The sequence below is a fragment of the Acomys russatus genome, chromosome 2, assembly GCF_903995435.1.
Source record: "Acomys russatus chromosome 2, mAcoRus1.1, whole genome shotgun sequence".
In the NCBI taxonomy this organism is placed as follows: domain Eukaryota; kingdom Metazoa; phylum Chordata; class Mammalia; order Rodentia; family Muridae; genus Acomys; species Acomys russatus.
Window position 1 is genome coordinate 44,598,537 of NC_067138.1, and position 8,617 is coordinate 44,607,153.

Sequence of the window (8,617 nt, forward strand, 5' to 3'; positions counted from 1 at the left end):
AAGATACAAAATCAGAAACTGAAATATATAAACAAAAGATCTTTTAAGGAAAAATAGAAGTCCAGACAAAGTATTATGGTGAGGAGGAAGGAGAGAGAGACAGAGAAAGAGAAAGAGAGAGACAGAGATAGAGGCAGAAAGATAGAGAGAGAAAGACAGGCAGACAGACAGATACACACATACAGAGAGAGAGACAGAGACAGAGACAGACAGAGACAGAGACAGAGAGACAGAGAGAGACAGAGGGACAGAGAGACAGAGAGACAGAGAGACAGAGATCCAAAAACACTATTGAGATTGTTTTTGGTTTTGTTTTTACGGACCATCTACTAGGCATAGGACTTGCCCTTAAGTGTGGTTTGTATACTCAGTGAGACTTCCATGGAGAAAACTAAATTTCCATTTGTGAGCGGTTGTCTAGCTACTGGATTAAGGGTGGGAGCTTGTGTCACTTTCCTTTCTCAGTGCTGGGACTCTGTCCCATTTGCATATGTGCAGGTCTTACATGTGCTGTCACTGTCTCTGTGAGTTTATATGTGTATCAGTCCTGTTGAGTTTGGAAGACACTGTTTCATTGGAGTCATCCATCACCTGTATTTCTTATGTTCTTACCACCTTGTCTTCTACTTCTATCTCTGAGCCTTGAGAGACATTTAGGGCTGAGTGTACCAAGGTTGCTCACTTTCTGCACATTGTCCATTGTGTATCTGTCTCTGTCTCTGTCTCTGTCTCTGTCTCTCTCTCTCTCTCTCTCTCTCTCTCTCTCTCTCTCTCTGTGTGTGTGTGTGTGTGTGTGTGTGTGTGTGTGTGTGTGTGTGTGTGTGTTGGTTTCCATCCACGTATAGCATAGTTTTGTTAGGAGTCATTTTATTGTTATTTTCCTCTAGTAGGACAGTAATATTTGGTTTTCCCCTTGATCCCTAGCCTACCTAGTCTCAAGGGTTTGGCCACCCAAACAGTGTTAGGTGTGGGTTCCACCTCATGGAGTGGGCCTTAAACCTTACATCCAATCAGATGTTGGTTGGTTACTCCCAAAACTTTTGTGCCCCTATTACACCAGTGTGTTTTGCAGGCAGATCAACATTGTATATCATTGTAGCTAGTTTAGGGCTTAGCTTTCTTCTCTGGTGGCACCTTACCTAATCTTAAACACGTATGAAAAGTCCTACCTCTAAATACCATTAATATGTAACTTTGGGTATTAAGTTTCCAATGTGTGAAATTGAGGAGACACATTCAAACTATAGCGGAATCTGTCCATGTTGTAGTATCATTTCTTCTTATAGATGAGTAATATTCTATTACATTGTTTTATTATATTTCATTCATTCTTCAATTGACAATTTGAGATGTTTCTATTTTATTATTTTGAATAATACTGCTTTTAATAATTATATGCAATCCTGTGTGTGTTTTGATGTGGTATCTGTGTATGTGTGTATGTTCGAGTAACTGTGGTTGCATGTGCGTAGGCCCAAAGTCAATATTGGATGCCTTCCTCAATCTCTCTAATTTATTTATTGAGGCAAATTCTCTCACTGGGCCAAGAGCTCATCAATTCCATCTAGTCTAGCTACCTAAGTTGCCCTGTCTCTTCTTCCTGAATATTGAGATAACAGGAGGCTGCATGCCTGCCTGCCTGCCTAGCAAGGATCTAAAGAGCAGTCCTCACTCCTTCAGAGCAAGTGTTTTATTCACTGAGCCACCTCTAGCTCTATGCAAGTGTATTTTCATTTCTTTTAATTGCATATATAAAAGTAAAAAATACTAAGCCATGTAATTACTGGGTTTTTTGTTTGTTTTGTTTAAGAATCGTCGAACTGTCTTCCAAAGTGGTTGCACCATTTTACATTTTCTTTTTCTTTCTATCTTTCTTCTTTATTTATTTTTGGTTGGTTGCTTGGCTTTGTTTTTGTTTGTTTGTTTGTGTGTGTGTGTGTGTGTGTGTGCATGTGTGCGTGTGTGTGTGTGTGTGTGTGTCTGTGTGTGTGTGTGTTTCAAGACAGGGTTTTTCTGTGTATCCTTTGCTGTCCTGGACTCAATCTGTAGACCAGGCTGGCCTCAAACTCACAGAGATCCCACTGCCTCTGCCTCCCAAGTGCTGGAATTAAAGGCATGTGCCACCACACTCAGCCACTTTCCAACATTTTTGGTTATCTGTCTTTTTCATTGTAGGCATCTTAGTAGGAATGAAATAGTATCTTACAGTAGTTTTGATTTACTTTCCTGTACGATTAAATGGCCAATGTCCATCCTTTCATGCATTCATGTATCTTTCTAATTGTATGTTTTGTCTGTAAAAATATCTGTTCAAATCTTTTGCCCACGTTTTCATTGAGTTATTTGTTTGAGTTATTTATTGTGAAAACACAGATTTTTGTTAACTTTCAAAATGTTCATAACAATATAGGCTACTACATTTAATCATAACAATACCGTGAATTATATTTTATTATCTATTTGTTTAATGAAAAAATGTTCAAAGTGGGGGGAGGGGTCAGATGTTGGGAGAGTGGGGAGGGGAGCTTTGAGGGGCTAAAGAGAAAAAGGAAACTGAATGGGGGCATTACTCCAGCTTAAGGAGACCTGTGGCAGGGTAGGTTCTAGGGAGGCTCTAGGTAGGCTATAGGGAGGATGTCTCTAGGTGAGCCTCCTAGCAGCAGGAGAGAGGGGACTGAAGAAGCCACCTTCTAGCCAGGTGGGACCTATAGTAGCTGGAGGGGAAAACCAATCCACCTACAAAATCTTCTAACCAAAATTTACCCTGCCTGCCAGATGTGTAGAGATAAATATAGAGACTGCAGGCATGGCCAACGAATGCCTGCCCAGCCTGAGCCCCTCCCTATGGGAAAGAGCCAACGCTTGACACCATTAATGATACACTGCTATGTTTACATACAGGAGCCTAACTTAACCTTTCTCTGAGAGGCCTCACTTAGCAGCTGAGACTCACAGCCAAGTATTAGGCAGAGCTGAGGGAGTCTTGTGGAAGAGTGGGAGGGAACGATAAAAGGACCTGGACTGACCTAGGCCCCCTGTACATGTAACCTATGGACAGTTTGATCCTTATATGGGTCCCCTAGTAAAATGAGCAGGTGCTGTCTATGAGATAGACTCTGTTGCCTGCTCTTGATCACTTTGCCCTAACCAGGCTGCCTTGCCTGGCATCAGAGGATGAGGAGAAGCTCAGTGCTAAAGTGGCTGAATGTTCTGGAGTGGGTTGGTTGAGGGTTGGCTCCCCTTTTCTGAGGACAAATGGAGGGGGGAGGGGGGAGGGGGAAAGAGGGAGGGAGGGAGGGGATGGGAAAATAGGAGTGAGGGAGGAGCTAAGATCCAGTAAGATTGTGGGAATCCAAACTCAGGTACTCATGCTTAGGGAATAAAATTGGCCTATTTGCCACCTCCACCGCCCTATCAGCAATTTATAACTGATAATATAAACAAATGAAAGATACTAGCTTTGAGTATGTGAGATCAATGAACTGACATTTTAGATTCTCTTATAAATTATGTTACTTTTTGAAATACTTATAAACAAACCTTCTAAATTGAGAAAATATCATTTTTACCTAAAATATCCAGAGGGAAAAATAAAATTTTAAGTTGTTGTTAAAAAAGAAACCATTCTGAAAACCGTCATTTCAATTTTTTAAAGGCATATTCCACATAGGAGAGAAAACATGCCATATTTTGCTTTGAGTCTGCCTTATTACACACTTAGGTTTGTACTCTCCCATTCCATTTTGTTGCACATGGCATCATTTTATTTTTCCATATGTCTGAATAAAATCTGTGTATTGCCAGGCATGGTGGTGCACACCTTTAATGCCAGCACTCGGGAGGCAGAAGCAGAGGGATCACTGTGAGTTCAAGGCCGGCCTGGTCTACAAAGCAAGTCTAGGACAGCCAAGGCTACACAGAGAAATCCTGTCTCAAAAAACAGAACCAAACAAAAATCTGTGTGTTTTCTTTTTCCATTTGTCTGTTAATGGGCACCTGATCTGGCTCCCTATCTTGATTATTTCAAGTTGGGCTTCAATAAATAAGTATCTCTATAGAACACTTAGATTCCTTCAAGTATATCTAAGAGTGGGCTAGCCTAATCATATGCTAGGTCTATTTCTACTTTTTTGAGGAATCTTCTTACTGATTTCCATAGTAGCTGCAACAATTTACACTCCCACCAACACTATATAAGAGGCCTACCTCAAGTTCTCACCAGCACTTGTTATTCACTTTTATTTTAGTGTGTGTGTGTGTGTGTGTGTGTGTGTGTGTGTGTGTGTGTGTTCTCATGTGCTGTGCATGGCTCCCATGTAGAGTCAGAAAACATCTTTAGAAAATGACTTCTACCTTTATGTTAGTGTCTGGTATCAAGCCCAGGTCATCAGGCTTTTGTGGCAAGTGTCCTTACTTGCTGGGCTATCTTGCCACCCTTGTCATTTCTTTTCTTGGTGATAATAATTCTGACTGAGATGAGATGTAATAACAGTGCAGCTTATTTGTATTTTCCTGTTGGATAAGGATAACAATATTATCCTATCTTTATTGGCCATTTGAACTTCTGTTATAGATGTCTTATTTGATTTATTTTGCAAGTAAAAAAATTATCTAAGCTGACCCTGGTGGCTCATGTCTATAATTCCAACACTTGGAAGATGAGGCAGTAGAATTGCCTTGATTTTGAAGCCATTTGGGGCTATCTAGTAAATACCAGACCAACAGAGCCTACAGAATTGAGAGAGTTTCCAAAAACCACAAATGTACCCCAAAACAAGGGGGGAAAAACTAAAATGATGCTTCACTGTTACCCTGTGTCTGGCTCTAATTGTTGCCTTCATATCCTCAATGAACTCGGCTTTAGATCACATATATAAGATATAAGCAAAGCATGCATAACAAAAAATCACATTCAGCAAAGCACTCTGTAGTGTGTAGTTAGCATGTCTAAAGCATGCAAAAGCCCTGGTTTCAATCTCCAACACCCCCACCACGCCATCCCCGCCACACGCCCACACACGAAAAAGAAAGGAAAATCTTCTTATTTTTATATCTCACTCAGGCTCAGCTTATAGAAGTTGGATAACATGGATGAAAAGTTGCTTTTCGTTTTCCTTCTGTGATTTTTTTTTTTTTTTTTTTTTTTTTTTTTTTTTTAAAGGACAGGCTCTCTCTGTGCAGCCCTGACTGCCCAGGAACAGCTCATAAGAGATCCTCCTGCCTCTGGCTTCCCATGTTGGGATTAAAGGCCTGAGCCACCAGGCCAGGCTCCTTCTTTGATCTCTTAGACAGAGTCTTGATTTAGCCCGGGTGGGGTGAGGGTGGTGGGGGTGAAGGGGTAGGGGTGGGGTGGGGGGGATGCCTTGCCTTAGGCTCTCGCACTCTGCACCCAGCTAGGCCTTGGGCTTTCCACATGGCTTTCCCGGTGATTTTTCCCTTCCTCTCTCACTGGTTAAACTCCTGTGGGAGGCTGCTCTGTCATGATCATTCCCAGTAATCAAAGCTCCCCGTCTTCATTCTCATGTATAGTGTCATCTCACAATGACTTTAACGGCTCCTCTGATGGGTGGGAAATCAGCAAATGTTAACAAGCAGACGCTTAAGTACTTGGACATCTGGGCATGCTCTTTTTTTTTTTTTTTTTTTTTTTTTTTAACATATTATTGATTGTCATCAGAATCAGCCTGATCTAGCCCCCTTAAAAAGACCAGCTGGGTAAGATCCAGTGGGAACCTGCAGAAGCCTAGGAGGAAAGGGTTGTAGGAGTCAGAGGGGCCGGAGGACACCAGGAGCACACTGCCCACAGAATTAACTAAGCAGAGCTCACATGGCCTCACAGCCACTGAAGTGGCAAGCACAGAGCCTTCAACGGTCTGCACCAGGTCCTTTGTGTATGTGTTATGGTTGTTAGCTTGGTGTTTTTATGAGACTCCTAACAGTGGGAGTGTGTCTCTGTTTTCTTTGGCTTGTTCTTTGAGCTCTATTCCTCTTACTGGGTTGCTTTTTCCATCCTCGATATGAGGGCTTTGCTGTGTCTTATTATATCTTGTTTTGTCATGTTTGCCTGTTGTCTCTTGGAGGCCTGTTCATTTCTGACAAGGGAAGGGGGTGGGGGAGGGGAGGCGTGGGGTGAGTGTGGAGGAGGAGTGAAGGAGAGACTGTGGTTGGGATGTATTGTATGAGAGAAAAATCTATCTTCCACTAAAAATAAAAAAGACCAGCTGCAGACAGTCTAAAACTACCAAATGATTATAGCCAATTGAGTTAGAATAGTAATACAAGTGAACATCCTTTTGGGTGAAAACAGCCCAAACTGCAAAACTGCGGGCACGTAAGTTGTCTTGTCACTAACTTTCTATGTAGTTAACTATTTAGGAACAGGCAATTGATCTTTTCTAAATTAATTAAAATTAAGTACAACAAAGATAGAAGGCAGGGAAGGGTGGAGAGACCCACCTTGGTTCAAGTGATCAGCAGTCTTTTCCTGCCCTGATGTCACTAAGCATGCCAAAGGGCAGGAAAACAAGCTTTGTTTCCTACCTACTACCACAGGATGGCGCTTGCCAAATTCAGTACAGTTCCTGATGAGGGCAAGAATGGAATACACACAATTATATATTTTTCCCAGAGTCCTGTCCTGTCTCTGTCTTACAAGGTCTGAGTCTGCTTTGAAAATAGTTAGTGCTCAGAACCCAGGTTTGCAGGATCTCTACAGTAGCCTGAGAGCCACAAAAAGCAAAAACAAAAACAAAAACAAAACAAAACCCAGGAGCTTGGTAAAGTTGAAGCTGGCCACTTGGAGAAAATGCAGTTGTCTGTAGTCATCCAAGGCTCTGTAAGCAGCCATTGATAAAAACTCATTTTATCATTTCATCCAGATAAACTTGAATGAGTCATTCTTTGGATTGCTGGTGCTACCCCAATTGGAGGAAAACATTAATTTTATATCCACTCAAAAAAAGGTCACTTAAAAAAATATCTTTGGTAAATGCTAAATTCCCCAAGGACCCAGTAGGTGAGTCTTGATTACCTTAAGTCAGAAATAACAGTTCTTCTCTTGTTTATAGGTAGGGTAGTAGTGTCCTTGTCTGGTCCCAAAGGAGTGAGAGCAAGCTTTTGGGGATGTGCTTGGCCAGAGATTTCCCTTATTTTTAAAAAAAAAGGATGTGAAGAATGTGACATATGCTACCCCATTGATGAAGTCAGGTAGGTAGGAGTTATCCCTCATGGCTCTCTGCAGATAGTACAGAACCAAATGTTCCCCCAAATAGTACATGGATAGCTTTGCTCCCTGCTAGAACCTTCAAACAAGCTTTCAAAGAGTTCTCCATTGTTTTCTTTCTTTGACTAGTATATGAAAAAAAAAAAACATTGCAAAATAGCATCAAACAGCAGGGCATGGTGGCGAATGCCTGTAATCCCAGCACTCAGGGAGGCAGAGGCAGGTGGATCTCTGTGAGTTCGAGGCAAGCCTGCTCTACAAAGCAAGTTCAGGACAGCCAAGACAACACAGAGAAACCCTGTCTCAAAACAAACAAATAAAAACAAAATAGTATCTATTGTCATATGGGAATAAACCTAAGGACAGACATCAATGTATTGAAGTGTTCAGATACTTGTAATTGGGCCATTCTGAGGCACGGAATGAAACAATTTTACAGCAGATCCATCTTTAGATAAACACTATCTCAAGTGGTTAGTTTGGTTGGTTGGATGGGGTTGTTGTTGTTGTCGTCATCATCGTCATCATCATTGTCATCATGGCAGTTCAGTGCAGAGTCTCATTGTGCAGTTCTGGTTGTCCACTATATAGACAAGTCTGGCATAGAACTCACAGAGATCTGCCTGCCTCTGCCTCTGCCTCCCTAGTGCTGATATTAAGGGCATTCATTGCCATGCACCAGCTCCTTAAGGTAATAAGTTCTATGAGGCAGAGTAAAGCGAGGCCAATACTGAAGATGGTGGATTTTTATGGGATGGTTTTAAAAAGACGTGATATTTGACTGGAAGGAAGGAAGGGAGATACTCACATAAAATGTCTGGGCTGTATAAATGCCCTGTGCTGGATAGTTTTATGTCAACTTGACACAAGCTGAGAGAAGAGAACATCAATTAAGATGACACCTCCAGGTTAGCAGGAAGAAAATTGTGTGGAACTGAGAATGTGAGAGAGGGTGGGGAGGTAAGATGATAGCAGAGAGAAAATAATGAGATCTACTTGTGTAGGTTCTTTTGAATTATATTAAAGACTACAGATTTCCTCATGATGGGAATCATCTGGATTTGAACAGAGGTGTGATAATTTTGTGTGAGAAAGTTTCTGCTGGCTATAGTATGGATAATAAAATAGTGAAGACAAATACAGATGCATTTTTGCTGGGAATCTACAATAATGTCTAGAAGGAGCACAAATAGAGTAGGATAAAAGTGGTGGTGGTGGTGGTGTATGAGAGATTCAGCTTCCCCTTTCTACCTCACCATGCTTTTCTATTGTAATTTTTATTAAACTTTTTATTTAATATTCATGTATGTATATAATGTATTTGAATCCAACCCATCCCTATCCTCTCCCTACTGTAGCCTTTTTTTCCAGTTTTTAGTTACTCACTTATTTCCC